This window comes from Macaca mulatta, chromosome 4 (genome assembly GCF_049350105.2).
Source record: "Macaca mulatta isolate MMU2019108-1 chromosome 4, T2T-MMU8v2.0, whole genome shotgun sequence".
Classification (NCBI taxonomy): domain Eukaryota; kingdom Metazoa; phylum Chordata; class Mammalia; order Primates; family Cercopithecidae; genus Macaca; species Macaca mulatta.
The window spans coordinates 100,225,001-100,234,983 of NC_133409.1; the positions used below are offsets into that span (position 1 = coordinate 100,225,001).

At 35.8% G+C, this 9,983-nt stretch overlaps 1 protein-coding gene across 7 annotated transcripts in view; it reads left to right on the forward strand.

Moving 5' to 3' along the window:
* SYNCRIP (synaptotagmin binding cytoplasmic RNA interacting protein) overlaps positions 1-3,638 on the forward strand; it is a 36,564-nt gene extending 32,926 nt beyond the window's left edge. For 5 of the 7 annotated variants that reach the window (XM_077998403.1, XM_015136873.3, XM_015136874.3 and 2 more), the window contains one exon: positions 1-3,638. This exon is cut by the window's left edge. The gene's annotated coding sequence lies outside the window, so the exon portion shown is untranslated. The other 2 variants (XM_077998401.1, XM_077998402.1) reach the window with 1 other exon arrangement.
* Positions 3,639-9,983: the final 6,345 nt, after the last annotated feature.

A 9,983-nucleotide genomic window follows, 5' to 3' on the forward strand; every position in this document is an offset into this window, starting at 1 on the left:
TGCATCCGAACTTGTACTAAATACTGCAGTGTCCCTTTATAAAAAGTCAGACTAAAACTGACAATTGTACAGCGAAGCCTGACATTTGGATATTTTGAAGTTTTTTCATAAATCATAGAAATTAGTATATGGCTGTAGTTTAGCTTTTTAGGTAAAAGGTATGTTTCATTAGTGCATTTCTTACTGCTGATCACAGTAAACATGTGAATCAGCTTTCCATTTCTTATGCAGGTCATGATAACTTGTAGAGTAGAGTACAATCATTTGTGCTATGTTTTTAATTTTCTAAAGCACCTTGACAGTGAGTGTTCAGTGGTGAAGCATCCTCTATTGAATCACCCTCAAAAATTTTTTTGCCAAGTCCTGAGTTGATAGCTTAAAGTAAAAAGTGAAAATTATAGTTTCATTAGGACTTGGTGTAAAGAAATCCCCTCTCCCCTTCCCCAAAGGGATACTGCAGTTATATCACATACCCAATAGGCACCACGATGAAGATCAGAGCTTATACTTAATTAAGGTTTTATACACACCAGTTCCCCAGTAAATGCAAATTTAACAAGAAAATTAGACATGTCATATGTTCAAAATGCTCATGGCAAACAATCATTTTGCATTCCTGCAAATAAAATTGTTTTATACTGTAAGCTGGAGGCGAGTGTAACTTATTTTTGTAATAAAGTTTTTATTTTTTTTATGTGTCATTAATATAAATGTGTGTTAGTGTAGAAATCTTCTGGTTTAAAAACTTAGAATTGCACACATTTCAGTATGTTTATTTGTACTTACATAATTTTAGAATAGTGGTTGCCAATAGCCTGTATGTTTCACATTAATTGGTTTTTTGTTATCTAAATAAATCATTTTAGTATGTTGTATGTCAGTTACTGGGATAGCTGGGACATAGAGTGTAATTTAAAATTTGTCAATAAGTATTCATTGGAATATATGTAAATGTGCCTTGCCGGTTATTGAAACTTACCTACAAAATGAGTATGGGGTGACAAAAATTAGTTCCTGGTGCTTAATGAAACTTTCTGCCACTGATTTTATATATTACCCCGTGCTTTTTTAAAGTACATCTCTCTCAAAACTTAGTGTAAGTTTGAGGGCTACACAAAACATTTACATTTCATTCTAACATAATGAATATAATAGGTTGTGGAAAGTGGGTAAACTAAATGTAGCCTTCAGTAAAATTGAATCTCAGTGTAATCCTTGGTGCTGGCATTTCCCAGTTCCGAGGAGTTAAATGATCCCATCTAAGAGGTCATTGCCATGCCTATTGGCACTTTACTGTCATAGCATTTTTAAGGGACACTGTCAAGGTGTTTAAGTTAATTCTCAGAATTATTTGTTGGGATTTTAGGACAGGTTTGTTTTACTTAAAGTAAGAACTGCATTGTCAAAGTTGAGAGATGAACACTTTTGTGAGTTCACAAATGTGTTCTCAAGAAAACATTAAAATATGGAGCTCTGGGTTTTCAAGACTATTTGGCATTCTTAGTTTGGGGACTTGGGAGGGAAACTGATAAAAAGAAATTGTGAAGAATTGATGGTTATACTTAAAGAAGGGTAATGTAAACAGTGGTGATGAAATATATACACATCAAGTGAAATTACTTGACAGTGTTCATTTGAATGACTTTGAATTCAAGCCATTATAATTACTTTTAAAATTAAATATCATTTGCACTGTTCTGATAATGGGTGCAGTTTTTGAGCAATATAATCAGAGCTAAATATGCATGTAGTGATTAGTGATGTGAACAATTAACGTTCTGAGAAGAAATACTAACTGTGGTATTTTCAAACTTAAATTTCTGTAGTAAAATCAGTATCAAAGTCTTATCAGATCAAGGAAAACAGGCAATGCATATAAACATACTTTTGAATGTTGTGTGGCCTATAAAGCAATAATGCAATTTATATGGAATGTCATGGGATATGAGAAATGGAAATGCAAAAATAACTAATCCTTTAGTAAAAATGTCAACATGTTAAAGGGGGAATGTTAACTAATGTAGGTTATTGCTATTTGTGATTTGTTTATGGGTTCTTGGCTTTGACAGCTTCAAAGAATGGACAGTGATAAGTCAAAGAAATTTTGTATATATTGTCAAGGAAAGGGTCTTAAATTCAAGAGTCAAGTCCCTTCCTTGGGGTAAAAAATGTATTCTTAAAGCATTCTGATTGTTAAAAAGAAAACTTAAGTTATCTAACCAAAACAGACGCAAGATTTTGTTTCTGCAGACTACTTGGCAATCAAAAGTGATCACAAATTTAGTTTATCAGTTTTCAGAAAGTTGCTTTGTGAGAAAATTTTGTTAGATATATTCTCCCAAGCATGCTTTTTGTGGAAGGTTTTCGGCCATTGCAACTGAATCAGATGTTAAAAATGAAGGGAAAATTGTGCACACACAAAACTGTTGTACACTCATGATTGCAATTTTAGCTTAAGAAACTTTTCTACCAGTTACTGCAAATCTGACTTAAAATGTAGTTTCCTCATGATAAAATAGGAACAACATAGAAATGGATTGATGGGGTGGTGATCTGAGTTATTGTATATAAAAGTTTTTAAAGAATAGAATGATGAACATCAAGCTAGATAGGCAAAATTGACACATTTGGAACAGCTTTTTTGACTGTGAAGCCAAAAGTTGTCAGAAACATAGCAAAAGATCCCATATTATTACAGAGTATCATACGTAGTCTCTATTTTAAGGGGAGAAATTAAATAGAAGGGCTTCATGCATTTAGGAGAGGGTGCTAAAGCTTCTCAAGTTCGTAAAACTTACAGGAATACCCACCATGATCATTTTCTCTCTAACTGTGTATACCACAAAATTTTCATCTGGCCATAGGAATTCATTGGTGGGTGTAAAATTAATGACTAAAGAACTTAACTGACAAATACATAAAAGAAACAGACTTGTGGGGATATTGTTTTAAGGTGTATTAATTACTCAGTGATCATACCACTCAATAGGGCATGCCACTACTTTCTTAAGATGCTAATTATGAAGCAGTGCTCACAGGCATTTTTTAACTAGCAAATTACTAGATGGACTTTTGGGGTCTGTCACTTTTTAAAAGTATTTAAGACTTAAATTAGCACCACAGTCTGCCTTCAGTAATACACCTAAAATATTCTTCAGGACCAGAAGCATTCAGTTTGAAAATTGTGCAGATGCAAACCAGTATTACTAACGCTCTGGGTCAAAGGTTAGGTTTTTAATGTTAACAGTAGTCTGGTAAATATTTAGAAGTCTGGCATTGAGAAACAAAAGCTTGTACCTGACTAGTATTTTTATTTAAAAAAATTAGTTCTGTTAGCTTATTTAAATTGTCTTTTACATTTATTTATCCGTAGAATTTATATTTATTTCATTCCTTTCATCTCACTGAAAACTGTCTGCAGGCCCTTTGATTTGGATTAGATGTGTGAAGTACTGTCTTTTGCCAAAAACCTCAAATTACCTGTTCTTTTCAACGTAGTGGTTTTGTGCTTGTTTGGAGATCAGTTCAAAAACTATCTGTACTATCTGTACTGCCTCTGATGTTAAGATTTTATGTATAGCATAAGGAAGCTAGCTCTGACTATATTTTCCTAAGAATAAAGACCTATTTTTGTAGCATGTCTTAGGATCTCCAGGAGTCCAAGAATTATTGTGGGTGTCCTCCATTTCATCACTTTTCACTTAACAGCTTTTAAGTAGACACTTGGAATCTTTAGAGGTCTGTCGCACTTTGATTATCCATACATTCGAAGTAACTGGCCAATGGTGAAAAATTGCCCAAGATATCCTCAGTTGCAATCACATTACTGGAAGATGAATAGAATAAATTCATTAGGCTGGTCTTAATTTTTGATGGAAACATTCTGTTGTCACATACTTACCATTGGATTTGATAAAGTTAGTGATAATTTGGAAAGAATTGGGGACTTGTCAATATATTTGTGGGTTTTGGCTTATACCCCTAGGATTTCTTGGTTGGGGAATGAGCAGTTTTGGCCGCTTCCATCAGGACAAGATTCTTTAGGTCATTTAGTGCAGGTTTAGTTCTATTTTGGATTAACATTTATATTGATTATCAAAAACAAGCTTTCATCATTTCAGAACAGTCCTGGAAGTTTGACTTTGAGTGTGGGAGAAGTCCTAATAAACCATTTTGGAAATTAGTGTCTCCAAGTGTTATAGCTTCCTGAAATGGGTTTCTAACACAATGGGATCAAAATAAGGTTATTTTAGGATAATATACTGTAAACTTAATTGTCTGATTTTCTACTTTGTCTATAAAGTGGCTTACAACAAGTTCTAATCTAGAAAGGAGTTATAAAGGTTATCTGTAATGTTTATGAATTGTCATTTCTTGCCTTTTGTTAGGCTTTCAGCTTTATTCTGAAAAGGAGATTGTTACACAAACTCAACTTGTTTTGGAGAGAATTTTAGGAAACCTAAGGGAGTTGGCATTTTATATCATTTTTGATGGGCAGTTTTTGAGTTTTCAGGGCAGAAGGACAAAGTATTTGGTGTGGAAAAGTTGTTACCACAGATTAAAGAATAAGACCAGGGCTTGCTGACAATAATAAGTCTGTTAAAGAGTTTTGTAGGTTCCATATGGTAAAATTAGGTCTTGTGACTATAGAAACACCATGATATACAAGAAGAGTTCCAACATACATGTAACGGCTCATTTAATGGTGTTAACTTTAAGTTGAAATTCGAATAACATGGAATTTGTGTAACAAGAGTATTGCATCATTTAAACACAAAATTGCTAAAGCTAGGTGCATCTGTATACTATTATGATGTCATTTTTAAGAGAATATCTTTAATATGTCAGTATTTATATTAATTGGTTGCTTTAATTGGAAGACCCAGGAATTAGGCCTCCACAGTTGCTTTAACACGTCATGAAAAATTAGAAAAGCATATGTACAAATTGTATTTCTCAGTTTTATTTAATATTTGGAGTATACTTAGAGGAAAACCAGAAATAAACAATGTTAAAGGTCATCTATAAAAATGGCAGAATACACTTTTCATTTCCACTCTAGAGCCCCATGTATATGTAATACAGTGTAGTTTGGGCAATTTTGGTTCATACCTCTACCTCCTTTGCTGTTTCCCTTGAAATAGCAAAAATTCACATAAATTTGCAGAAATTAAGTTCTTAGGAGTTATTTAACAGTACTAAAGACAGGTTCTGTTGCCTTTTGGTTTCCTGCCTAACTTCAGGTACAGATAAACTTGGAATTAAAAGACGAAAAGCCTTTATTGTAAAATTGTCATGTAACAAATCCTAGTTGATCTCTGGTTTCCTGGAGATTTATTTAGCATTTGGGAGAGGATCAACAAAGGGGCACAGCAAGCAGATACTGCAGTTAGTATTATTTTTCCCTTTTTTGCTTACTGTGTATCGATTAGTCTGTTTATTTTATGGTAAATTTCTTTGATTTATTTTACTTCCTTTTAGAATGGAAGCTCCTTGAAGGGCAGGGAAATCTGAGTAGGCAGGCATTTAAAAATACTCAAAATGTTGTTCAGTTGGGTGGAAGTTTAGTTTATTTGCCAAATTAGGCTTGTGACATGAGAACTTGAAAAAGGGAATCAGATATTTCGAATCATTTATTTACTGCATAGAAAGCTTTTAAAAATGATCACAAAGTGCTAATGATTTAAGTAAATTAAGATGAAGATCCACATTTAAATTATCAACTTGACATTTTAAAAAATTATTGTCTTGAGTTAAGGGAACAGTTGGCCTTGTGACTTATAGACCTTTTTTTATATGTTAAAATAACCCTGTGTGTGACTGTTTTCCTTATTTGAAATTAAGAAAAGGGTGCTCATAAGGCATCTTTAGCAGTGAACTTAACAAAATCCAGTGCATCAGTTTTCCTTTATGCTGATGTGTAGTTTAATCTGTGCTGCTGAACAAGACAGTATCAATCTGCAAGCCCTCTGTCTATAAGTTCTTTATGAGGTGAGGAGGGGGTACTTCAAGATGGAACTCTTTTGCTATTGAGGGTCTGGTTGGTTTTGAGTCTAAAGTTTTTATAAGGTTCTTTTGCATAGCAATTTGAAGGTGAGGGAATAATGATACTTGAGAAAAAGCATGAAGCCTAGATAACTAAAAATGAGGTGTCAAAAGCAGCTATTTCTGAGGGTAGTGTATATTGCTTACTGTATCTTAAAATAACTTGAGAAATGGTTACATAAATATGAATAGCCTTATATTTACCTACCAATTGATAGGTAGCTGAAATTCAGTAACCTGAATAGTGAGGCCCTGAATTTAAGGCGTTATTTCACTATACTATATATACCTCCTAATATCAGTAGTGTGAGTAAAAGTGGTATTTATGTTTATGCTTAGTTGATGTTTTAAGTTGATCTTTTTTTAAAATCTAGAAGGACCTGTCCATGGAGTCCACTCCCAGATATCTCCTCCCTTTAGTTCTCTTAAAATTTATTTAATTTTTTTAAAGAGAGATGGTTGGCCGTGCGTGGTGGCTCATGCCTGTAATCCCAGCACTTTGGGAGGCCCAGGTGGACAGATCACCTGAGGCCAGGAGTTTGAGACCAACCTGGCACCTGACCAATATAGTGAAACCCTGTCTCTACTAAAAATAGTAATTAAAAAAAAAGCTGGAGAGTCAGGAGAATTGTGTGAACCCCAGAGGCGGAGGTTGCAGTGAGCCGAGTTCGTGCCACTGCACTCCAGCCTGGGTGACAGAGTGACTCCGTCTCAAAAAAAAAAAAAAAAAAAAAAAAAAAAGTCTTGCTCTGTTATCCAGGCTGGAAGTCTACAGTACTGTCATAGCTCACTGCAGCCTCAAACTCCAGGGCTCAAGCAGTCCTCCTGCCTCAGGCTCCCAAAGTGCTGCGATTATAGGCATGAGCCGCTGTGCCTGGTCTCCCGGTTACTTGAAATACACTTAAGCCTCTACTTATGAATTTTAGAATCTCTGTTTCTCATAAGATAAGTAAATAGTATAGTACAGTACACTGAGTAGTTTTCCTTCATTTTCCACTTGTTGTTAGGTATCCTTCCTTTCTTACTGTCAGGATTATAATACTTTAAAACTGATTACCTTATACATGCCTCTAGACTAAAGAGAGGCAAAACAACATATATAATGTACTTACTCATCTTTGTCCATCACAGCAGTTTATTTTATATATGCATAGTCTTGCTCACTCTTGAATGCTAGAAATTTTAAAAGTTACCACTTTCTTATATGATGCATTGAAATATTACTTCACATCAGTTTTCTCTTTGTGCTTCTGATTTCCTTAGATGTTTGGTGATTCTTTACTCATATTTATCAAATAAGGAAATTAGGAAAACTGGTGTTGTCTACTGAGATGGCTTTCTGCAAGTTCTGTGTGTGTGAGAAAATGAGGACTAATAGCCTTTATTTTTAGCTTTTGTGGGAGCATTGAGGCAAGTAGGGTACCCTCTCCAGTGTCAGAAGAGTTTTCAATTGCAGGAGTTCTGACCCCTCTCAAGGTTACTCACTTTGAGAGGGAGGTAGACCCTAAAAGCAATTTTACCTATCAAGTCTCAGCCCTTTCACTCCTGCAAACTAGGAGGTCTTGCTTTTTCCTTCCCACTCATTCCTCCCATGGAAATTGGCTCCTGTTGTTTGTAGCAAAATTAATATGAGCCTCATTTCTTCATCTTTTGTATGAAGGAATATGAATTTATCTTTTGTATCTAAATTGCAATTTAGTATAAAAGGTGCTAGTTTTAAAATAGAACTGGTAGTAAAACACAGTAGCATGGTGCATCTTCTGAATTAGGAGAAGTCTTAATCTGTATTATCACTTCCATGTTGCTGCTCATTTAAAATATATTGTCTTGGAAAAGTCAGTAAGTCTTACTTGGGAAGAGAACGGGTACATAGAGGACATTTTGTGACTAAGGATGCAAATTTAGTGACATTCTTAATTGGGAAAAGCATATTATTTTGGAAGACCTTTTTTGTTTTGTTCTGTTGTTTTTGAGACAGGGTCTCTGTTGCCCAGGCTGGAGTGCAGTAGTGCAGTCATGGCTCACTGCAGCCTTAACCTCCCCGGCTCAAGCAGTCCTCCCACCTCAGCCTCCTAAATAGCTGGGACCATGGATGTGTGCCACAATGCCTGGCTTTTTTTTTTTTTTTTTTGAGATGCTCTTGTTGCCTAGGCTGGAGCGCAATGGTGTGATCTTTGGCTCACTGCAATCTCCGCCTCCTGGGTTCAAGTGATTCTCCCAACTCAGCCTCCTGAGTAGCTGGAATTACAGGTGCTCGCCAACCATGCCCAGCTAATTTATGTATTTTTAGTAGAGATGGGGTTTCACTACGTTGGCCAGGCTGGTCTTGAACTCCTGACCTCAGGTGATCTGCCCTCCTCAGCCTCCCAAAGTGCTGGGATTATAGGTGTGAGCCACCGTGCCCGGCCAGTTTTTTTATTTTTTGGAGAGATGAGGTCTCCCTATGTTGCTGAGGCTGGTCTTGAACTGTGCTCAAGGGATCGTCCCACCTTGCCTCCCAGTGTGCTGGGGTTACAGGTGTGAGCCACTGCACCTGGCCTGAAAGGCCTTTTTGGAAATAGGTTCAGAAAATGTTTTCGCATTTAGTTTCTGAACATTTAAAGCTAAACCATTGAGAATTTCTTTTTCCCCATTCTATTTAACAGTTTGCCTTTCTGTCTTGTTATTTTCAGCAAGGCAAAATTTTTGGCAGGTAATGCAACATCATTTCTTACTGTGGCAGGGATCTCAAACCTACCTTCCAGATTTGATGTTCTGGGGTTTGATGAGAGTCCAGGTTAATTTACTTGTGGAATATATTCTATACTTCTGTCAACTCTGTGATTAGGGAGTCTGATTTTCTACATAAAGGCAAGTCAAACTTCTTGAGTCACTTTGCCTTGAAGATATTAAAACAGCTCTTAATTAGGTTTTGTGATATTAAATATTGACTGATACCAAGGAAGAAACTGACTTGCAGGGTTACTGGTACCAACAATCTTGGCTAATTTTTTTTTTCTTTCTTTTTTGAGACGGAGTCTCGCTCTGTCGACAGGCTGGGGTGCGATGGTGAGATCTCGGCTCACTGTAGCCTCCGCTTCCTGGATTCAAGTGATTCTCCTGCCTCAGCCTCCCAAATAGCCGAGACTACAGCTCAGCTAATTTTTGTATTTTTAGTATAGACGAGGTTTCACCATGTTGGCCAGGCTGGTCTTGAACTCCTGACCTCAGGCCATCCGCCCGCCTTGGCCTTCCAAAGTGCTGGAATTACAGGTGTGAGCCACTGTGCCCAGCCTAATCTTGGCTGAGTTTTCAGTGGTAACAGTATTTGGCCAGCCACACATACAAATGTACATACATTCATAGATATATACACACATAATAGGAAACTAAAGATGGAAATAAATCATCTTTAGTAGACCTGGATCTTTCAGTTAAAATTTATGGACATAAAATGCTCTTAATTTCTTATACTTGTGTCTTTTATTCATATGGCTTTCCCATTCTGACAAGCCTGATCTGTCTTGTATATTCATTTTCCACATATATTTACAAAGGTATAGGTTGGTGAAGTAAAATACTGTCTGTGCATTAATGTAGTTTCCTCATTTCAACGACTTAGGTAATTTTTTCAGTTCTAGATGAGACACTGAAAATCTGTTAATCATTGGGCCATTTGATGGAAGCAGCTATGTACAAACATTTAACCTCTGAGCCTGAGTTTCCTTGTAAAAGATATTTTTCCAGTCTCAATCATATCCTATGAATATAGGATTTGTAGGATCGGGCCTTTTTTTTTTTTTTTTTTTTTTTGGAAAATTCTGCCTAGAGAACTTTTGACGTTATTTCATTCATGCTTTTATGTGGAGATTTATTTTCACAAAAGAATAAATGTTGCATTAAAAAGTAGACTTAATTCACCCTGTAATTTCTTACATGTATGAACATTTGGTACATTA